The sequence below is a fragment of the Scatophagus argus genome, chromosome 5 (genome assembly GCF_020382885.2).
Source record: "Scatophagus argus isolate fScaArg1 chromosome 5, fScaArg1.pri, whole genome shotgun sequence".
In the NCBI taxonomy this organism is placed as follows: Eukaryota; Metazoa; Chordata; class Actinopteri; family Scatophagidae; genus Scatophagus; species Scatophagus argus.
The window spans coordinates 24929294-24953280 of record NC_058497.1 but is presented as its reverse complement, the minus strand read 5'-3'; the positions used below and the strand labels follow the sequence as shown (position 1 = coordinate 24953280).

The following is a 23987-nucleotide window of genomic DNA, read 5'->3' as shown; positions in this document are numbered from 1 at the left end:
AAGGTCGTGGAAGTGTGCGTACTTCATAAAAATACATAAAAACTAAAAATATTTGGCTTGATCAAACTCCAGCGTTGCAAAGGAGGAGCTACAGATAAAAAACGTGGAGGCTTCACACAAACATTCAAACGTTCAAGCTCAGGAGATCAACACGATCAGTTTGAAGGTGGACACCTGAGATCAGAGTCACCAGTTCAGCATGAGACCACATGTGAAATCTGGTCCCAATCCGCCCTTGTGGTCTTGGATCCTGCTGTGGACTCAGGGACAGAAAACATGATGATGTCACAGTGAAGCTGACCTTTGACCTTGTGCACAGAAAGTATCATCACTTCATCACTGTTGTCCTTCGTGTACAAAACGAACTGAAAGCGCGTTCAGTCTCACAGAGTTCGGATCACGAGTTTCTCTGCAGCGCGTGGAGGTGGACGGCGTTAAGTGTTCGACTTGTACTGACACCTGCAGCTGTTGATGCAGCCTGAGAAACGCACACACACACACACACACACACACACGAGAACGGGAGGGAAAACACTGCAATTACACCCCGAGTGAAACAAATCCCTGCTCTGAAATAAGGACTTTATTTGCTGGAGCGAAATGAGGGAAGGCTGAGGTGGTGCAGGTGGAGGCTCTCTGAGCTGCTCCTGACTGAGCTGCTCCTGACTGAGCTGCTCCTGACTGAGCTGCTCCTGACTGAGCTGCTCCTGACTGAGCTGCTCCTGACTGAGCTGCTCCTGACTGAGCTGCTCCTGACTGAGCTGCTCCTGACTGAGCTGCTCCTGACTGAGCTGCTCCTGACTGAGCTGCTCCTGACTGAGCTGCTCACTTCACTCGTGGGTTCAGTCGGCTCACCGAACACACAGAAGCTCGTGTTCACAGTCACACTCATGTGATGGCTGCACTATAAAACTGTCACGTTTTAAATTAAATTCAGTAAAAGTCCAATATGAATACGAGGACTTAAAAAGCAGATAAAAAAGAAATTTATTAGTCACTCTCATGGATGTCAAATGAAGCTCGGCGATCACTTGTCACTTTTAGGAGCCTTATTAACCCGTTGCAAAACGTGAGATTGCACTGCGGTTCATCTCCCTGTTTACTCCTTCAGCCCGTGATGGAATTAACGGTCATGAATGTACACATCCTGTTCCTGCGTGGCTCGTCGAAGGCCTCTGCGAGAGCCCAGAAGCTCTGATGAAGGTTAATAACGTGAGGTCAAACGCGCTTCACACGACTTCCTGCCGAGGTCCTGCTAATCTAAAGGCTTCATGGTGCAACATGAAACCACAGAGCTGCATATGCACACACACACACACACACACACACGGTGTATATATTCTCAAGCTTTGTTTGAGCCCTTCAGTTATAAATTATGGACGTCTGGGTGGAAACCCGCACAGCGACGAGCACAGACAGCCTTTTGGTCACAAGCCTCTGAATTGCTCTGAATTATCAAGCCTCCCAGAGAAGGAAACTTATCCAAACTGGACCGAATCTCTTAGAACGACACACTTCTGTCCTTACATCGAACTTTAAGTGTGTTTCCTGAGAGGGACTCTCAGACGCTGGATAAACACACGAACTGAGTTTGAATTTCAAAACAAAAGACTTGAAGCATGAATTCTCTTGTTAATTTGTAATACTTCTTAATTTAACTTGGAAATGTGGTGTTTTCTGAACTGAACGCGTTTGGCACTGAAGATTTCATAACACAAATAAAACCCGCAGTGGATTGGCCCTCCAGACCTCATACAGCGCTGACAAAAGGGGAACTAAAGGCGGGATTAGCATCATCCACACAGAGTCAAGCAGCCTTTGTGCTCTGCTGGTGTTTCCAGGTGGCTCATTTGTTCTCTTCTCTTTTAAATCTCCTCTGACCTCCTCTGTTTCTGTTCAACATCGCGTCAAACCTCCCGGCGCCTTTTATCTCTGCGCTCCGATTGTTTAAAACCGGAGCGGCTCCATTACCAGAGCCACTCAGAAACGAGAAGAGGCTTTCGCTGCGTTGACCCGGTGGAAATGCGCCGGTTAGAGTGCATGTTAATGAGAGCCTCGCAGCTTCTCTGCGCTTCGTACAAATACATTTATGTAAATCTGAAAGTAAGTTAATTAAGTGGAAAATTGTCTGCATGCTGATATGAATTTCTGTGTGTGTGTGTGATGAAGGCTACGTTTCACCGTGTTTGACCTCATTTACAGCCCGTCGCTCCCTTCATCGTCAAAGGCGCCTTTTTTACACATAATACAAGTTACTATTTTCACCAGAAGTGACAGAAGTGAACTCCTCAGTGGATTCCTGAGACAGCGATCAGACTGTCACATATTTCGGTCCTGATAGGCCATCAGCAGGCGTCCTGAACATTTCTGTTGCTTGGAGTGTTTTGGCTGAAGCTTCGGGTTTCACAGCGAGCGGCGCCGAGTGGACGCCAGCGTTGTTCACGTCGGTTCAGGTGAGGCGTTGGCGTGGCCTGTTAGGAAGCTCGGTGGTAACTCAGACCTAACAGCCAAACCTTTAGAGGGAGATTTCCATTAAAGTGGGTCCATCCTGTGTGAAACCAGTGGGAGGTTACTGCAGGCCCACACCGAACAGAACGAGTCACGCTGATTATGTTCACCGTAATGAAGAGATGTGTTACCTTTTGCGTGGTTTTAATCCTCTTTTCAGTGATAGCGGTAAATGGATTTGCGTTTATATAACGCTTTTCCAGACGAGCGGCCACTCGGCGCGCTTCACACACCCCACACACACCCATTCACACACTGATGGATCAGCCACATTTTGGGGTTCGTTTTGGCCAAGAACACACACACGCAGCTGCAGCTGGGGATCGAACCACCGACCTGCTGACAAATGGACAACCGGCCCCTCATGGCTCAGACGCTCACATTCACTCCTGGGTACCTTTTGCATCACTGACCTCAGTGTCTCAACACTTTCGTCCACATAGGGTATGATGTATTTCTATCGTGTCACAGGATTCAAGCCGCAGTCTCCTGGGACGAAGTCCTGCATAAGACCCACAGTGACTCTTTGTGACTCCTGTGACTCTTTGTGTGCTTTCTGAGGACTAACTTCTCCCATGAGTCTCAGAGCGTCAAACCGTGTCCGGCTGTGGATACGCAGGCAGCACAAATCCAGCGTTAGTCTTGGTCATTTCGTTTGATTTGTTGACCGTAAAAAGACGAGGCTCATCCTCTAACTGGCCGGCTGCTGTGCGGTTCTGTTGATCAGCTGAGAATATGCGGGACAAAGAAACAGCAGAGAGTTTGTGGCCTGCGTCTCGCTCCCCGGGTGAAGAAAACCGTAAGATTAAAAAGAACGACGGCTGAGTCCGGGCTGTCAGGCAGCGCTGAGGAAGCTCCTCCATCACACTTCATCTCATCCGCATCTTGTTAAGGTTTCCCTCTCGCCTTCTCTTCACTTCCTACATGTACACACACACACACACACACACACACGGGAAATCCCAGCTGTGTGCGAGGTTTCAGTTTGTCTTTTGGAGTCTTTTGGAGGTTCAGACCTCTCAAAATAAAAAGGTTAATGCGCCTTCAGACTAAAAGTCGGGCTGCACGGCTGGTGGTTAAAGTGGGACGTAAGCTGTCTCTCTCTGCAGCTGTCTGAGACGTGTTTGTCTCTAACGGGACGCTCTGTGACACGTCAAACTGTCTGCGTCCTGCTCGACTTCCAAACAAACCTAAAACAAATTTCCACTTCCCTCTAAGACAGCGCAGATTATTTCTTCAGAGATATCAGCCAGTAGTTTGCCACCACCTGCTGAGCTGAGCTGCATTTCATTTGCGATGATAAACGCGTCCAAACATGAGACGTGAAACGGTCAACAGCGATGAGGAGCTTGTTAGGAATTTCTTCAGAAGGTGGAAAACAAAGCCGAAAACTCTGGAGAGCGAAGTGTGTGGTTCATCTGAGCCACCTGGAACAACACACTCATATTGATTTTTCCTGATGTAATCTGGCACCCAAATGAAAAGCCGTTCACTGGTGAGCTGCCTGGTTCTTCTCTCTGCCTTCAGACAGTCAGAGAGGGCGTCCATTTAAATGTGTCCACGCTGAGACAGAGACAGACAGAGACCACGAGTGCCAGTCAGTGTCAGGGCGCCGCGCTCCAAAACAAAGCCTTCTGAGCTGTGCGTGACGGGGAGAAAGGAAGCGAGGGATGACGGGATGAACGAGTGACACAGAAAACAAGTGAGACACTGAGAGGACCGGAGGGAACAGACATGAAAGAGAGAGCGGCGGCGTAACGAGCGGGCAGACACGGAGACAACGGGAACACGCACACACACACACACACACACACACACACACACACACACACACACACAGTTTACACTGTCATGCCCAGTGGGGACTTACTCAAACCAAAACCATAACTGGCCTGACCCTGACCCTGACCCTGACCCTGACCCTGACCCTGACCCTGACCCTGACCTTAATCATGTCCCCATGGGGACTTGCATTTTGTCCCCATAAGGTAGGTGAGTCCCCACATGTAGCTGTGCAAACAGGTTTTTGTCCCCTTGAGATCATAAAAACACGTACACACACACTCAGTCCTGACCAGTGGTGAAAAAAGTATTCACATCCTATACTGCAGTAAAAGTATTAATTACCACACTGTGAAAATAGTCCTGCATTAAAAATGTACTTAAAAGTATTATCAGCAAAATGAACTGAAAACTGCTGCTGCATTTTACTGCAGTAAACGCGCCTCAGCTTTGTACTGGAGTACAGTGTGTGAGTACTCAGTTACACTTCACTAAATGCTGTGTGTCCCCTCACCTGTACAACTGGCCCCGCCCACTCAGCTGCTGGTGTTGGCCCCCCACCTGTAACTGTCACCCCATCTGGCTTTGTCGCCGTCTTTCCGCCCGTGTTGCACTTTGCCCACACATTAGCGGGTCTGACTGTTGGAGGTGTGCTGCAGGTAGCTGCTCCGTCCACACTACACCAACACCTCCACCTCCACCTCCGAGCCTCGGGCTAAAGAATTGATCGGCAAAAGGATTGATGCTGCTGATGATGCATGTAAGCAGGAAGAAGGCTCACAGCGAATACGTGAAGGAGTTCAGTGGAAACACGTACAGCTGGAGACCCAAAGCGCCTGTCTGAAACACCCTGAGTAACACTTCACATTAGCAGCACTAATAAAGCTGTTCACCTTCTTCTGAATAATCTATGAGTCAGCTGCCCCGAGGCCCAACAGTCCTTTTAACTGACGAGTGTTGTGATCTCCTCCTTATGACTGAAGTCAGTAAAACACCTGAGCGTCTCACCTGCAGTTCGGTGACGAAGACCAGAGTTTCAAACACGACTCACAAACTTAGCGAATGGCGTGATTCTGCTTTCTTGTTTTGTTTACTGTTTGCTGTTGTGCAGTGGTGCGTTCAGGTGCCGTGAGAATTCTCCAACTCCTAACCCATCGGTCTTTTCTCCTCTTGCAATTTCCACGAGCGTTTGTGGTTCGCCCTGTGGGTCCGATTGTATGACAGTCGGCTCACGGATGCAGAACTGATTGACGGCTGAGACTCATTTGCTCCACAGCCTCGCAGCAGCAGTTTTTACCGTGTGGTTTTTCCTTTCTGCTTCCAAAGTTGACCATGGACAGGCTACGTACTGCAGTCTCACTACTATTTTTGCTTCCTGCTGTGTACCAACAGGTTCTTCAGCCCAGCAGTGGGCCAACTGGTAAATTATGGCTGCTGTTGCAGCTCTTTAATTTGAGCTCTTCTTCGTGAGTCACAAAATAATCCACATTCAAAATGGCTGCAGTGGAAAAGTCCGTCCATCCGTCCTCATCCTCCTCTTCCACACTTTTCTCTCCCTCTGTCTCGTCTGTCTCTCCGTGTGTCTCTCACCCTGTTTATCTGTCAGTAATTCAGACAGACAGTCTGGCCCAGGGCCACCGGACCGTGTTCTGTCTGTCAGCCTCTTCCCACCCGTCTGTCACTTTTGTTCCGCCTCAACACAAAATAGATCCTCCACACCGCCCGTAATGTACCTGTGATCTTCGTGCAGCCTGTAACCCCTCACCGTGTTAAAGTCTTTTCACAGATTCTCTGCAAACCAGGCGATCACATGATTTAATGTTAGTGAGAAAATGTCAGGATTTTCATGTCTCCACACTGAACTGCCTGGCAGCGACCTTTACATGGCAGCTGATGGACGCTCGCTGTGTACAGCTGTGGTAGCCTCTGGCCAGCTAGAAGAATAATTAGACGTTCTGTCATTTTCAAAGATTTTAATCCTGGGTGAAGAGACGCACTGGGCTTCAGCGCACCCCCAATGGAATCAGCCAATCAGAGTGACTGAACAACAAGATCTAATTCGCAAAGGGAGAAAGTCCCAGCAGGGGTGGGGGACGAGGAGACTGGAGCACATGTCCCCTGTGAAAGGGATCAAACTTTACTTGTAACCACACAGCACAGGTGACTTAATTGCGTGTGACGCCGCAGCTTTTGATAAGACGTTAAAACGACCCGCAGCACAGCAGGAAGACGGAGAGGAAACCATCTGAGTGTTTATTCATCCTGAACCGCTTTGCAGCGTTTGTTTCTTTGTGTTCTGGACTCACACAGTCAAACTCATTTACACCTGCAAGCTCCATCAGTCTCCTGTCGACACGACCGCCGTCACCGTTATTGTTTTCAGCCTGCGTGAAGCCATTACAGATACCAAACCACAGGCTGTGAACGACACAAGTCTGTCATCTGCACGACAAAACAGTCAAACTTAGACAAACTAAACACTGAAACGTGTTGTCAGCACAATCGAACTGTGCCTCGGGGCTCCACAAATAATTGAAAGGTGCTACCACAAATCACTGAGCGCCACAGATGCGTTAATCCGCCTCTGAAAACAGTCCACAACAAATGCACGTTTACTCCTGTGGCTGGTCTGATTTAAACAGGTGACCTGTAAGAAACCGCAGTTTAAAATAGAATCTTAAGCAGGTCTTAAGTCTCTGCAAACTGATGTTCATATTCTCCACTACGGTCCTTTAATAAAGCACGGTGCTCCTTTGTGCACACCCCTCAGCTAACCCTCAGCTAACCCTCAGCTAACCGCTAATGGATGTGTGTGTGAGCCTGTGTTAATGGCTGTGAAACTGAGCTGCCAGTCTCCAGCATCATGGCTTCAGGGCTGCAAGTGCACAACCTGAAAGTCTCCTGGCCGGACTCCTCTTCTCTCCTCACACAGCATCGTGGTATCAAACCTCTCGTCTTCTTCTGTCGCTTTGCTCCTCGCAGACGCTGAAGCAGAGCTGCTGTCACCTGTAGTTTCAAAACATGTTCAGATGATTCAGTTCCTCCGAGAAAAGCTGACATTTCATTTTCTTGACCTACCAATCCTTTGCTCCATGCTTGGGGTTTTTCACTGGACCACATCTGACCACTGGTCCACATTAGCAGGACTGCTGGTGGTTCTCACGTTGTTGCAGCTATGGCAGCTTTAGCAGTTAGTCTCTTTTACTGAACAGGCACAGAAAATGATGACATCAACTCAGCCTCAAACTCAGACCCTAATGTGGAAACAGATAACCTTTTATGTTTGTTTCTTTAGTTTCTGGCTTCCATGCAGCTCCAGGTTTGTGTTCTGGCTGCCAGCCCTTGTTAGCAGAGGCGTTAGCAACAGGACTGACGCTAACAGCCTGCTGTCCAAACCAAGAAACAACAAAATTCAAACTAGAAACTCTGATAAAGGTGGAGTAAAACGCTCGGTTAAGTAGGCAGGTTAGACTCAGTGTCGGTTTGAACCCTCTGAGGTCCCGGTGGTCAGAGGAGACGCATGTGGACAGCCATCTCCATCGAGTGGATGCCCGTCCTGTCTTTGTCTCGCCGTCTTTGCCGCCGTCGCCATCCCCATCACTGGGGTTGTGTTTCTTTGGCAGAATTTCCACAGATGCTACAGTTGCTCCACCGTTAACGTTACCGTCATCATTAAGTAATTCATTCTTCTTCTCTTAACCATCCAGTCTATAAAATCAGCTTCACAGAGCCTGCAGTGGTGTCTTCAGCCTGCTTGCTTTGCTCAATAAACAGACCAGCAAAGCGATGGCATAAAACAGAAAAAAGCAGCGAATCATCACATTTGAGAAGATGAAACCAACTCATGTTTGGTATTTTTTGAATGACTTCGTGCTGTCACCACTTTTCACCTCCTTTCACTCCTGATGCGTGTGAAAACAGAGGTCACGTAGATGTGAATGTTTCTAAAGAGGCTGAACAACAAAGTGTTATCAGGAAGAGCAGCCAGACGCTGGTGCAGGCAGGCGGCCAGATAAGAGCGGCGGAGCCCGAACACAATACGAGCTGCAGAACAAAACACTCGCTCATGCTGACGCACGGAGGGAGCCCCCACAGCGCCGGCGTGTGACCAGCGTGGGCGTCTTTATTCAAACAGTGAACCACATGTCCTCGTTCGGAGGACCGAGAGGAAGTCATCAAGAAGTCCAGAACCGCTTTCAGCCTACCATCTTCTGTGTGTGTGTGTGTGTGTGTGTGCTGAATAAGAGCAGCAGCGGTCAGAGCTGTGTGTCATCCTGCAGTAACAATGAGTGAAGGCCCCGATGTGCCACGACTACTGACCTCAGGTCTGACCCTGCCTCCGCCTAAAAAAACACAACTCGCTCCCCCACCGCGGGTGAAATAAAAGTGTGGATCAGTGGGATCAGTGGGCCGGGTCATCTTCTCATGGCACAAGCTCGCCAGCTCATTTAGGACCGTCGGATGATTCTGCATGAATTATTTACAGCACGGCAAGCAAGAATGCGCACTCACCAAATAAAGAATTACTGTGTTTGAAACGTCTCTTTTTCCTCGGGCCACAGATTAATTTTCAGACTCACACTTGAGTGAGACAGCACAGGTTGGACCTTACTTAAACAGGCCCTGCGGAGGTTTTCCTTGTAAACAAACCTTCAGCTCCTCTCACAGGAAAACACAGACGGACGTGTCGGGTGCGTCTCTCACCCCGTGAAACCTGAGCCGGTGTTTTAAAACACGCATATGAACTTAGACTCGTCTCCCGTCGCCCTGACGACCAAGAGAACGACAAAGAGAAAAGCTTGTCCTGGCTGCGTCTGTCTGTCCTGAGCTTTGTCAGACAGAAGCCGTCACAACAGAGACAGAAAAGCCCGTCTGTGGGAGCAGATCGGATGGACACCGAGTCCTGCTGGTGAATGCTGTGCTTTTGGTTGTTCTGAATGGTCAGCCCTCTGTTAGCATAGCTTTAAGTTAGCTAGTTAAGTTAGTTATTTAACCGACCCGCAGCACTTGTACCTGCGTCATCCCAGAGTCCACGATGTGGACAGGGAGCAGCCGGTTAGCTCAGCTCCCAGCAGCACCGACAGCGAGCTCGGAGCTGCGTGACCAGAGGATCCTGCAGGAATCCACATCCGACATGCACAGATTCATAAGGTGGTGTTTGCTGCTCAGCGGTAAACTCAGTATTGATCTGTCATGTGACGAGTACAGGAGTGACCAGTAAACGCTACACAGGCCTGCAGATTAGTGAAGGTGACTCAACATCTGTCTCTACTGCCATAAAGACGTGATCACACGGTAAGAAAAAGTCTCCTCTGGATAAAATCTGATCAGCTGAAAGAGTCAGTAAACACAACACAAACGGATGAGATGTGTTTCCGCTCTGAAAGTGGTTGGAGATCAGAGGAGCTTACAAAGTGCAGGATAAATGTTGACGTCTTATATAACACACTCATCGGCCTGATCACAAAGGGCTGAGACCATATGGACCCACACGCGCGCGCGCGCGCACACACACACACACACACACACACACACACACACACACACACACACACACTGAAGGCTTACAATGCATCTGTTTACTGCAGCTGACATGAAACAGCAGCTAAAGGCAAACAAAGAACACACACTTAAATAGACCCGCACACACAAAAGCTCTGAGTGTTCAGTGGTTCAGCTTGGGACTCTGAAAGCTTCTCACACACGATGCGGCTCAGACAGGCAGTCCAGCAGGCAAATCAGAGGCTGGACTGCAGCCAGTAGCATGAAACTTCACCCAAAAATGAACCTGCGAGTGAAATTCGAGTGAAACGTCGCACCTGACAGAAGTAAAAGGGCGGGTTCTGTTAGTTGTGGAGTGGAGACTCTGCTCGGCGTCACTCCGCCTTGTTAAAGAGTCGGAAACATCGATTTACAGCATCCCGCAGGAGCCAATACTGTGATTTTCAATTAATTAAAACTAAGCGCTGCTGCTGAGGGAATAAAGTAGAGAGCATCAGGCTGTGGACCGTTGGGGTGTCGCAGCGCTCCTGTTGTGTTTGAGGCCGCGTGGAGGACAGAAAAACGTCACATCCTCCCGTAACGACACCGACGTCACAGTCTAATCTTCTCCTGAGTCAACACTAAGTGGACGAGTCTCTCAGCTCCGAAATAAATAGTGTAGATTAGCAAACGTGTGTGTTGGGATCATTTTCATGTCCTGCTATCCTGTGAGAGCAGAATAAAACTGCAGCCTGAGAGCCTCTGAAGACAACACAGGAGGCATTACTCGCACAAAAGCTGCGTGAGATCGAAGGCGGCCCGTCTGATGAACGATTACAAACCCAAACTGTCGTACGATGAGCGAGAAATGAAGCAGGACAGAAAGCTTTCCGTCTTTCTCCGAAAATGTCTTCTGTCTTCTGCTGTTTGTTGTTTTCTGTAATGCTGATGATGCAGGATGTTTAATCTGTCACGTACAGAGAGCGACTCAGTAATGAAGTGATAGAGACAACCCCCCCACAAACACACCACACACACACACACACACACACACACCACACACACACACACACACACACACACGCCTCCAAATCAGGACAACAGCCAATAGGGGGACAGCTGGTGCCACAGTTCCTGGACTCAGACCAGTGACTGTATGTGGGTGGACCTGTGGGGTGCATCTTATCTATCTGTGCATACATGCGTGTGTGTGTGTGTTGGGTGTGTGTGTTGGGTGTTTTCAGTACAGTGTATTTGTGTACGTGAAAAGGAAGGCCGATAAGTCAGTTCATCTTTGAGTCTGAGTGGACATTTGACATTTGAAGAAATTCCTTCCTGAAATGTTGTGTTCAGGAGAACGAGACAGATAGACGACCTGAAAACTCAAAGCCTCAGGTTACCATCAGCGAAGGGACGCAAAAATACAAAATAAATGAATAAATGAAACACAAAACCCGTCTGTCCACTCTAACAGTGACTTCAGCTCCCTGAGAGCCTGAACTCAGGCAGCTGTGATGAAAGCCAAACATTTCAGAGAATTTCATCAAAAAGTCCACAGGAACGTCTCAAACAAGTCCCGTGGCTCAGTTCTGTCCACCTGTCCACATGGAGGTTTGTATGGTCCACAGCCTCCGTCCCTGTCCTCACACGGCCTGGTTCGGTTAGCCAGGCTTTAGGACAGGCGGGCACGTGGCTGACTTTTTCTTTCCACTATCACACATCACACGTCACCTGCTTCACGTCTGAAAGTTGGCTCTGAACGCTTTGTAGCTTCCAGGTCAACCAAAGAACGTCTCAGAAACGTCCATGACTAAGACACGTCTCCACCGCTGAGCCAGATGTTCAGTATCTTCTGAACAACTGGTGTTAACTCGTTCATTTAAAACAGCACCAGCAGGACGCAGATGTAGAGAGTTTGGCCACACTGTGGGCGAGCGGTGGGTACACGTTGGGTGCACTGCGACCCGTTTTCCTGTTTCCTGTTAAGCCAACTAACTTTTCACACTGACACGAGGGACAGCAGAGAAACCCAGCGAGTCCGAACCCACAAGTCAGTCAGTCCATCTTAAACCCACAGCTGGAACAGCAGGAGGGAATCTGAGCCTTAACGTCCCGTCCCCGTCGTGGTCTATCATGACATTTAGATCTGCTGAATCAGCTCAGTGCTGCGTTTGAGGACAGTCTGAGGTGGTGCCACATGACATCACTGAGCACTAATAACGCCCTCTGTCTCTGTGTCCCTGAGGACACAGTGGAAATGCACGAGTGGACACGCTCAGCGCCTGTCCATCACACACGGCTCGAGGGGGGATGATGTGTGAAGGGAGGAGGAGGAGGAGGAGGAGATATTGACCCTGTCAGTCAGAAGGGGAGGAAGACGTTTAGGATTTTATCTCGAACAGAGTGAAAATAATAACACTACACGTTTATCAGCTCACTTTCTCATCAGGAGGAGCAGCAGAAGGAGGTCTCAAACAGAGGGGACAGGATTGTGGACGTGTCCTTTTGGCTCCGATATGAGAGAAAACGAGACGAGTGGTAAAGGACAGACTCGGTGAGTGGGCACCTTTCATCCCTGGTGGGTCGGCAGAGACCTGATCCGGTCTAGACCTGCAGAGGACTACAGCGACCAACACCTTCACAGCGACAGCAGAATCCGACAGGCGGAGGAGTCGAGTCAGGAAGACATGAAGATGAACAGCTGGAGGAACAAGAGGGAAAAGAAAGGAAGGAAGGAAAGCAACCGATTGGTGGAGAAAGAAGGTGAAGAGCGCAGACTGGAGAAGATGAGAGGAGTGATGAAAAACTGAGTGATGAATGAGGTAAAGAGAAGGTAGACAGGAGGTGATGGGGGAAACAGAAAAGCAGGAAGAGGACTGGAGTTGAAAATGAGTGGATGATGGAAGAGGAGAAAGGTAAACGACAGGGAAAAAAATGAGCTGGGTGAAGGACTGAGATCTGATGAGACGAAGAGCAAGACAGGAGGGGGGACGGGGTGAAAGTGAAGAGAGGATGACAAATGATCTGTTAAAAGAGAAGGGAGAGATGAGTCATTTGAGGGGAGGATGAGAGAGGAACAATGAGCAGTGGAAGGAGAGAGGGATGAGAGGGGAGAAAAAGAGGAAGTGATGGATGACGGAGGGGACAAAGAGACAACCTGAAGTGGGAGGATGAAAGAGGGAAGCCAGTGGACGAGAGATGAACAAAAACAGCGAGCGCCGAGTCTGAGGTAACCACGAGGGACACGGACAGGAAAAGGAAGGAAGGACGACGGAGGAGAAGACATGGAAATGAAAAGCTGATTCGGGTGTCTGCTGTAAAGTCGGACTCCCGCTGGAGTCCTAATGCCAGACCAGCTCTGAACAGGCAGGCACTGAACAGAACACGCTGTACACACACACACACACACGCTGTACACACACACACACAGAGGAGGACAGAGGAGGACAGAGGGGGACAGAGAGGGACAGGAGAATACAGAGGAGGACAGAGGGGGACAGAGGAGGAGCCACAGCAGAACTGCTGTTGAAACAGGTTGTCCCACCCTGGAAGTCTTAACTTTGGGGCAGTGTACAGATATTTCTTTGGTCCTGACCAAGTACAAATACTTACATTTACTAAACTCCACTACCAAGTACTGATGCGAGTACTCTCGCTGTCACTTAAAGCGAATTGATTTGTAAAAGTTAAACGTTGACCACCTGCTGCTCCAGTGGGTTCTGCACATCCCGCTGGAGTCTCCATAACATTTAGTACAGTATGCACTCCGCTCTGCTTTGTCATCATCACTTATCCTCAAATGTCTCCCAGCTGCTCGTCCTCCTACCTGATCAGCTCACCTGACGACAGGTAATCGTCCCGTCGCTGTAAAGCTCAGCTGGGTGGATCACAGTGTTATGACGAGCACAGTATCAGACCAAATACCGCTATCAGCACGTCCCTGTTTTCCAGCTGTCGAGCTCTTCCAGGACAAAGATTAATCTGAGCGCGCTCAAGCCAAAGGAACCTTTAAATCAAACGGTCACACACACCAACACACACACACACACAGTGTCAAACTGGTGGAACCTGCAGAATAAAGCAAGCCGTGTGACGCCGTAATGCTCATTCATATTGATGAGACTGAGGCTGTGGAGCTGCATGAGAGAGGCTGGCCGACGGAGGTTACAGGCTGTGGAGAAGTGATAAAGTGCAGGACAAATGAATTCAGTGAAACACACAGGGGACAGCCAGAGGGAGAGGGAGGACGGCCGAGGTCGGGAGTGAAGGTGAGAGGAGAAAGGACGGAGCTCTGAAGAGGTGGAGGGAGTTTGCTTTGGTGGCAGCAGTCAGAGGAATCTCTCAGTTACTCTGCTGGTTACGTAACCTGCAGCGCCGCGAGTGAGATTCACTGAGACACAAAGACTCGGAGCTCAGCTCAGCTCCACCCGCAGCGCTCACTGCTGAAAAAGTGCACAAGAATATAACACATAAAATCCATTTGTCCTCCTGCATGAGTGTGTGTAACACACACCGTTTCATACACATCTGATTTCAGGAAAGGGAGATTTCACAGGAGAGCCGAGGAGCCGAGGAGCCGAGGAGCTAAGGAGCCGAGGAGCCGAGGAGCTAAGGAGCTGAGGAGCCGAGGAGCCGCCTCTCAGCACGCAGCCACTGCAGCAGCTACTCTCTTCCCAACACACACACACAGGTTCATCAGTGATACACACACACGTTACAGTGTCTGCTGTGGTCCAACAGGACTTTCCCCCGCATGTCGTCCTGTTTCGGTGCTGCAGACTTTCTGATTTTCTTGACTGAGCGATCAGTCACTACAGTGGAAGCAGAGCTGCAGGAAGTCCGTTTGCTGATGCAAACCAAACACTTCCTTTTGCTGCTCAACTCGTGAATGACAGCTGGGCTTTTATTGTGAAGCAGCTTTACTCATCAAGAGGCCGCAGCACCAATCGGCACAAATGCATCTAAGAGCTCGTTTCTGCTCATTCGTGCCACTTTGTGCCTTCCACGAATCTTCACGGGAGGTTTAGTCGTGTGGCCGTGCACACACTTTCTTACACAATACCTAACTTTCAGCCAAAGTGATTGCAGTGTGCAAATAAAGACGGCGTCAACACATGAAGAAATATTTTGTTATGCCGTCCGCATGTTTGTCCTTCAGTCCGTCTGTCTCGTTTGACATGTCTGTGCTGTGTCTCCCCTCTCAAAGGCTCTGACTGTCTGATCTCTAGCCTTTGTTTTCTGCCCGCCTCAAAGTCCTTCTCCCGGATCTAATGGGTCATCAGTGCTCCAGAGGCCCTGCCTGTCTGTCTGCCTGTTGGTTTACCTGTCTACCTGTCTGCCCTACTGTCCCAGCTGTTTTTAACCCAAACTGGAGGTGCAGGGATTGGAAAAAGCTCAGCCTGTTTGCTCATTTGTGCGTTGGCTTGTTTGTCACTCTCACACAGCTCTGATCCCATTACAGCCAGACGAGAGGCAGTGATTCACCCCACTACAGCAACGCTGACACATTTTCAGATTTACAGTTAAAAGTCCAAAGTGACGAAGCTGCTGACTTTTTCTCTCCAAATGTTACCCGTCTGCCAGTCAGTCTGTCCTTCCAACAGACGAAAAGGAAAATCAATCCGGCCCTCTCGGTTCAAACGAGCCTGCGTACGACCCTCCACTCAGACATGCGGTTCCAGTCTGCACCAATCAGCCAGATCATTTGTGCAATTAGAGACTTTGAACAGAGGCTGTGGATGCGAGGGTGGAGGTACGCAAACAGCCCCTGAATGCATCCCAAGAGAGTAATCAGACTGGGAAGACAGAGGAGGAGGAGGGGAGGAGGAGTCGGGAGACGGGAGGGAAACGGATAACGAGGTGTTTGGATGAGAGGCGAGAGAGAGTGTGATGGTTACTCTGATAAAGGAGAAGATGCCTCTTTGGTTTGTCCCTCGTCATGTCGTTTGGTGTGTTTGGGTCCCTCAGTAATCTGCAGATTCTGTGTGGCTCCTGTGTGCTGAATCAGTGTGGACGCTCAAGTCCTCAGCACTTAAATGAAAAGGTTGTTTTTCAGTGCCTTCCAGAGTGCATATAAAAAATAATTAAAATTTTAATTTTAATGTGTCTCACCCCTCTTTCCAGACTCCACATAATCTCCTGAACAAACCATTAGAGTCATGTGGCCAGCTGGATGGTCTATGCTGATTGGACGATTTGGATTTTACTTGAGAGACGTGACGAGTTAAGCAGCCCAGCAGATGAGCAGCTTGTCTGGCTAAAATCTGCAGGCAATTTCAAAGCTGAGAAAAAATGATCTTGACTGCGAGTTTCCTGCCCATAGTTCTGTTCATCCCAACTTTACGTCCACTCCTTCTGTTTATCGCAAACACACTGAACGCATCAGAGCTTTTCCCAGGAGTGATCTGTAAATGTAGCAGTGCGGGGCGAGGCGGCAGCACAACATCCACCGGGTAAACAAAGGTTAAAGGATGCAGAAAACAGCGGGACACAAACCTCTCTGTGGGGATGACAAGAATCTGCTGAATGTCTTGTAGTTGTGAAATGTGATGCAACACGGAGAGGGGAAGGAAATGCAGAGGAAGGGAGAACTGGAGGAGACGCTGAGGGAGCAGGGGGCGGGGGAGGAGGGGTGGGGTCGGGAGGGGAGAGGAGATGGGAGGAAGCAAGAGTGAAAGAGTGCTGGGAGATAATGGAGGAGAGCAAGAGGACAGGTGGAGAGAGAGGGAGACGGAGAGGAAAGAGGAGTGTTACTGAATAATCCATCAGCCCATACAAAGGCTGAAGCAGCACAGGAGCTAAACGTGTGCAAACATCAAACATCAAGAGGCAGAAAGTCTGCCTCATCTGTCAGTGTGAGGGGGAGGACGCACAGTTAAGGTCGGTAACATGAATAAAAATGATTCAGTATTCCTACAACATTCCCCTGTGGGCACGTGGATGGCGAAGCCTCGTTTTACTTTATGTCCCATCATTTTTCCAGTGACGCAGAATCGCTGGTGTTTTCCTGCAGCTGCATCTCAATCCCACAGCCCTTTTGCCTTCAAACATGGATGGAGGCAGGGCACTTGCATGGCCTCATGGAAGGAGAGATGGAGGGAGGAGGGGATGGGCTGAAGGCTGGTGCAGCGAAAACAAGGGAAGCCCCAGAAAAACTGCAGCGACAGAGAGAAAGGAAAAGCCCAGGGAAGCCCCAGCGCAGCTTCTGTGCACAGGAGGAGGAGGAGGATCCCCACTTCTGCTCGTCCTGCACAGCCTGCAAGCTGCAGCCCAGCTCCTCGGCCCATTAAAACCAGACTTCACACTGAACGCACAAACTAATTTACATTTCTAATCAAGTGAGTGGTGGACCCCCCCGCTCTGCCTTAAGCTTACGGCGCCAAAATCATGAATTAAAAAAATGAATCAGAAAGAAGCCTACAACACACGCATAAAACTCTGACACATACCGAGCCACTCTTTCTGAAATCACACCTTGCTGATATCGGCGTTTTGTGGAGCTAATATTGTTTTTGTTGTGTCTTCACAAAAATACATTTCTTTATGGTTAACACGGCTGGGGCGCTCGGTCGGTTAAAACGCTGAAAAAATACATGGAGTCTGGTGGAGAAGCCGCGAGTGGACGCACCCCAACACGAACAGAAACCTGGACCGGACAGATCGCTCCACTGCGTCAAGGTGAACAGAAAGAGACAGGAAGAGACCGGAACATGAGCGAAGAGGTTTTCAAGATAATGTTTTGTTTTTTTTGCATAATGGGGGATCGTTGCCTCTGGATGTGGCCTGCAGCTTGTATCTAACCAATCACCGAGTTTCACACCCATCAATGTCGTTTGGATTTAGAACTGGATGAAGCACAGTTGACAGACAAGCTATGAGCAAAATATTTTCTGGTACAAGCTAAAAAACAATCAACCCCTCAGGAGTGAGTGTCGCTGATCCGTGCGCTCCCGGGCTGCACGGACTCCCCCCGGGGCCACGCAGGACAGCGACGCTCATCAAACCGGGAGGCACTTCGGATGAAAGCGTCGGCCAGCAGGCACAACGCAGCCTGCGAGCCTCGCACAAAAACCCCCGCATCACGCTTAGCATTGCACTCACGCTCCTAAACTTTAGAGGAATATAGGACACGGAGATGCTTCAGGGCTGGACGAGGAAACATGATCCTGATTATGTCGAGCGCGGCTTGGAAATACATCAAAATAATCCCAGAGATTACGGCAACTGCCTGACGCGACTTTCCACGCGCACAAACATCATCTTCTCCGACATAATTAACCCACTCAGAGAGCTGAAAACAACACTCCAGTGCAGACACGCTGTGGCGGTCGTCCTGTTGTTTTTGGCACCAGCAGGCAGCTCCACATGGTCGCACCCGGCTGGGATCAGCAGCCTGATGCCCGCATGGGGCTCCGCGAGCGCACATGAGCAAGTGCGCGCAGCGAAACACGCACCAAAACGCGCTGTACACAAACAGGGCACAACCTCGCGGGAGAAGCGTCTTACCTTGTGTTCTGCAGAGCCAACCCGCACTCGAAGCGACGAGCTGAGCATCTGAAAGCGCGGCGGAGAAAACTGTCCTCGGTGCTGCGCTCCGTCCCCGCTGCTCGGCGCTCTCTCTCTCTCTCTCTCTCTCTCTCTCTCACACTCTCTCTCTCTCACTCTCTCCCGCCCCGACACATTCAACAAACTGCACACACACACTCACGCCCCCCTCCCTGCGGTCCCTCATCACACAAACACACACACACAGGGCCGGGCGGGGTGCCGAGGAGCGCGGGTTGTCCTCGGGGGCGCGGATGGAGGGAGGGAGGGAGGGATGTGCGCCTGTGAGAGGAGAGGAAACAAGGAGAGGAGAAGAGGGGGGCACTGAATGAGAGATGAAGGACACAAGTAAAGTGTAGGCAAAAAAAGATAAGGGAAGGAAAGAGGACAGGGCAGGAGAGGAAAGGAAGGAAACGAGAGGCAAGGAAGAAGAAAGAAGGAGAGGAAGAAGAGTTGGAGAGGAGAGAGAAAACAGAACGGAAAGCAGGAAATGGAAAGAGCACAGCAGAGGAGATGAAAGGGCTGATAAGAGAAGAGCAGGGAGAAGAAACTAAAGAAGGGATGAGGAAGGAGAGAGGAAAGAGGGAGAAAGGAAGGAGAGGAGAACACAATAAAGGAGGTGAGGAAGGAGAGAGGAGTGCTGGGAGGAGGAATGTCAGTCAGTGGAAACAACAAGAGAAATGGAAAGAAAATGATGCAGACAGAGGACAGACGAGGGACAGGAGGGATGACATGAAGGACAGAGAAGAAAGAAGACGACAGAAAAAGGGAAAAGTAGAAAATCACAGCGGAGACGAGTGGAGCACAAAGACCAGGATGCTGTGCAGCCTCCACATGTCAGACATCATCAGCTGCTACAGCAGACCACCTGACGCCCTCACATCACACTTTATCAGCAGCTGCCTCAGGTAACCCAGTAACCGCGAGGTGCGGGTGCAGGGGGGGCTGCAGAGCCCCCCGGAGAGAAGAGGCCTGCAGCGGAGAGCCGGGGACGAGGGAGGCATCCGTCAAACTATCCAACAGGGCCAATTACTTAAGAGTGCGACGTTTCAGGCTTCGCCGCCACTGCGAGGCCTGCTGACCGAGCAGGCAGGAAACACACTCAATCAGTCTGTGTCTGCATGGACACGCTGCGCCAAATCCACCTCCCACAGTTCATCAAGTGGAGTCAGAGCTCCAGACGCCTCCTCCTCCTCCCTCCCCTCCTCCTCCTCCCTCCCCTCCTCCTTCTCCACCTCCTCCACCTCCTCCTCCTCCTCCCTCTTCCTCCACCTCCTCCACCTCCTCCTCCTCCTCCACCTCCTCCTCCTCCTCCTTCTCCTCCTCCTCCACCTCCTCCACCTCCTCCACTCCCCCCTCCTCCTCCCTCTTCCTCCTTCTCCTCCACCTCCTCCCTCCCCTCCTCCTTCTCCTCCTCCCCCACACGTAACTTAGGCTGAATAATTGGTTAGAGATGATGTGTTCAATAAAACTCAGGACATCAAGCTGACTGAACAACAAGCGTTCAGCCGCAGCGATGCAGCCGATCACACAGCTCTGATTTCCGTTTACATTTCAGCTGCTAAAGGAGCCACTTTGTTTCAGACTGGACATAATTTGGGCCTCATAAAGTTACTGAAGTCGGCTGCTCGTGGACGAAAATGAAATGAGATGTGAGAAGTTTTTTCTGCTGTTCCGCCTGCTGTTAGCTTAGCCTTAGCCTGTAGCTCATTGTTAGCCTTCTACCATGATGTTAAACAGAACAAACCTGACGTTATAAGATCGACGCGTGCTGTCGTCTGTGCCATCTGCAGAAGAGATGATTTCCTCATGTGCTGCTGAGTTGTGAGCAGGTCTGAAAACAGTTGCATTCTGCTCATGTCATGTGTTTTATGTCAGCGTTTCTGCATGTTAACATCGCTCTCTTCACAGTCTGGATTTTAAAGACCCCTAATGGACGAGCACTTAAGATGAGTTTATACTGTGAATGTGTGATGTGCAGCTGCTGCTGTCAAACCAAATGATCCTACTGGCTGCAGGAACAGAAACGCTGCTGCTTCTCCATCGCATTAATCATCAGATTGAGAGAGGAGAGAAATCCTGCAGGAGGACAGAGAGAGACCAGATTGTCCGGATGACCCCTGAATGACCCCTGCTGCACCGTAAATCTAACACCAACGTGGAGTCTGAGCTCAAACACGCAGAAGCTCCAGGATCTTCACCAAAGAGTCGCTGACCTCTGGCTTCTGGGTCAGTAATCAGCTGATCCTGTTGGACCTGCCTCACACACACACACACACACACACATACACACACACACACACACAGTACGTCACAGTGAGGTGCGCTCGGTGCTGCAGATGCTCCTGCTTCCATGCAGATAAACGATGCATCACATGAGCGCCGGCATGTGAGCGCTGGGCGATCGTGTTATTGTGCCGATTATGTAAATAAACAGATGCAGCGATGGGAGCTTTCTCTATAAATAACATGTTTATGATGAAATCACATGAGGGCAGGGGAGGAGAGACGCTCACACACACACACACACGTCATGTATGAGTGTGTTTCATTTGTTTCAGATGCAGGGGGATGACAGGCTTTGATGTTTCTGCGTTTTAATGACTAATGACTTTTTTCCTTTATTTATGTTAATGACACGCTCCTTAATATCTTCTGATGGGTTTTTTAACCATTAAGTCTCATTTAACAGATGAGAAACATCAGGTCACACATGGAACAAACAAGCCAGATTCAGACCTGGTCAAGGTTTCCACATGTCCCCTCATCAACCACTCGGCTGAAACTCTCTCAGTGAGGGACCTCCTGGTGGTCATCACAGTCCCACATGACGGGGTGACCTCCCTGATGGTCCGACAGTCCACGCCGGCTTTTGCGGTCACTGATATGAGCCAGGGCGTCTCCAACAGTGGGCCAGCTCAGATCAGCACAACAACAACACGGCACTTGGTGACTAAATCTGGCGATTATGAATTTTATTATCCTCTTGTCACTGCCTGGACTGCCTTTGGCGAATTTATTGTTGAAAGTTTTGTATTTAAATGCCCATCGAGGGATGAGCGTTGCACATCAGATTCTGGATGCTGTGCTTCGAGTCATCATCATGTGACGTACTTATAAACACATGAATAAAAGTGTTGCCTTTTCCAGGTGCAGGAGGGAACGAGCTCACAGTCCTCAGGCCAAGTCTAATTAAAACACCTGAGTGCACCACTCCTCTTCTCTCATTGGCTGTATATGAAGTTGGCGGACGCGAGAGCTCCCCAAAAGTGAAGCCCAAACATGTGGACGCCCCCTGGTGGCTGGCTGCAGTACAGTCAAAGATGTTTTCTGTCGTTGTAGGCAGTTCTTGCCACGCTGAGGTTTGCTCAAGCGTTCATTTTTCTGATCAGTTTGGTTTTAATGAGTTATTTTAATATGAAAAAGGGGCTCAGACGTCTGATGGTTCCATTATAAACAAACGGACAAAAAAGAGAGCACAAACACACACAGGAATATGGACGCCTGAGTGAAATGTAGACACTCGCGAGCTTACAGAAAAACACACACCCCCACAATCCACTGCTTCCATACAGCACAAGCACACTGACAGCACTGTGACAAGGACACAAAGAGGCAGAGGGAACATTCACACACACACCTACGAAAAATCCCAAAATAACACACTTCAGCACACAGTGAGAAGACCTGACACACACACACACACACACACACACACACACACACACACACACACATGCGCGGTGTTCTATGGAAGCAGAGTGGAGCAGCTTAGGTGTGATCGTACCTGAGGTGGAGCTGACTTCAGCACGTTTCTGGTTAACGCCGCTCCTCCCCCGCACGCCACTCGGCTGCAAACTGAGCAGAAGAAGGAAAATGAAAAGACTGAGCAGGAAGGAACAACAACACCAAGTCCAGTCCAACATAACTCATCTCCTACACCTTTTCTGTATTTAAAAACAGTGACAAAGAGGGTGACAGGAGAGAAGAAAATGTTTGACGTGTATAATTATCAAAGCAATTGCATCCTGTCACGCCGTGATTAAAGCATGAGATGGTGTGGAACGCACTCGTACGTATCGTGTGTTATGGGTGGAAAATATTGCTGCTCAGACGACTGCAGTGTTAATCTATTTGTCTTTCATGAAGCACCTGTCTCCATAGGTGGGACACAGACCTGTCAGTCGTCCTTCTCTAATGACAACTTACAACACCAGTTCAGGTCGGTGCTGACGTCTCAGCTCAGGACATTTAAAATGTTGTCTGAACTGCACGTCCATACTCAGAAAACACAACTAAAACTATTTAGAAAAGTAGTTCAAACTGGCTCAATCAAACTGAGTGTGATCAACCTGTGATCTGATATTAAAAACACAAAACATTCAAAAACAGGAGCGTCAGCTTTGGTTTCGTCTGCACTGTACATCATCAGTGGATCAGTCAGGTAACCTCTAAACTACTCAGTAACTTCTCTGAGCTTCTGCTAACATGTCGATCAAAACTCACAACTAATCAACAAGTGACACGTTCAGGCATCATTTCATTTCTCTGCAGGCGTTTGAACCACCAGCAAGTTGACAGGAACACAGCAGAAAGAGCCAAACGCAGAGAGGAAGTCGCCACGTTTGGTGTTTGATTCAGGTGTGTTAAAAATAGAAATGAAAAGAAAAACTTGCCCACATCGCAGAAGAAAAGAGCGAGAGCTAAAAACAGCCTCAGATCCACCTTCTGGGCTGAACACAGCAGTCCCTCCCATCTTATCCGTCCTGTCCTCTCAGTCTCATGTTCTGCTCGATCCTGTAGGGAAATGCTGGCCCCGAATGAAGGTGCAAAGAAGACTGAAAGAGGAGAAGGACAAAACGTTTGTCTTCTTCAGGACAAAGTCCATAAACTGTCAGTCTCAATGAGCAGTTTCACCTCCTCTAGTGCCTTTTGTAATTATTTTTATCATAAGAAGACAGAAGTATAACTCTGGGTGTTGTTTGGCAGGTGTGTTTACTTTTCTCACCTGAGATCAATGCCCTTCAGAGATTCAGTCATCAAATGAGGTCACATGAGGTGTGGAGACAAACTGACAGGCTGACACTGAACACACCTGAGAGGTGAAACTAACAGATGAGCAGGTGAAGCCAGTCGAGGCAATCGAGACAAAGACAGGAAGTAAAACAATGTGACACACGAGGAGAGCAACACTTACAAAATAAAACAGGAAACAGATGAACTACACCATGAGAGCGCACCAGACTGAGCTGCAGCAGGAGAACCTCAGCACGAGCGTCATGATGTGGATTATTACACACAAACACACTGAGGCTCAGGAGGCGCTTTCAGTACCAAAGTGTTTCATCAGCGTGTGTGTGTGTGTGTGTGTGTGTGTGTGTGGCTGAGCACAGAAATATAAAGTAGCTTCACCAGGCATCAATGAGAACTGCTGGCAAAACATAATCCAGACAGCTGGCTGCTGTTTCTGACCGCATGACGAGTTGAACTTTGCTAAAGTGACAGCTGGTGGCAGCAGGAGCTTTTACTATCAGTTTGTATTTGTAATATTCCCGCCTCGCCGTAACGACGCGGCCTGTAAGAGGCAGCCAGACTTCCTCCACTTCAGCCAGCAAAAAGCTGCGTGGCGCATTAAATCTGAGTTAAATTAAATCTGAATTAAATCAGCCCTG

At 49.4% G+C, this 23987-nt stretch overlaps 1 protein-coding gene across 6 annotated transcripts in view; it reads right to left on the bottom strand.

Moving 5' to 3' along the window:
* Window positions 1-23427, bottom strand: part of slc8a2b (solute carrier family 8 member 2b) — a 105155-nt gene extending 81728 nt beyond the window's left edge. For 5 of the 6 annotated variants that reach the window (XM_046389996.1, XM_046389994.1, XM_046389998.1 and 2 more), the window contains exons 1-4: window positions 23324-23427; window positions 23041-23153; window positions 22103-22173; window positions 18277-18597 (exon numbers count right to left, since the gene is read on the bottom strand). The gene's annotated coding sequence lies outside the window, so the exon portion shown is untranslated. Of the gene's footprint in view, window positions 1-18276; window positions 18598-22102; window positions 22174-23040; window positions 23301-23323 lie in introns of those variants that run through there. The other variant, XM_046389997.1, reaches the window with a different exon arrangement.
* Window positions 23428-23987: the final 560 nt, after the last annotated feature.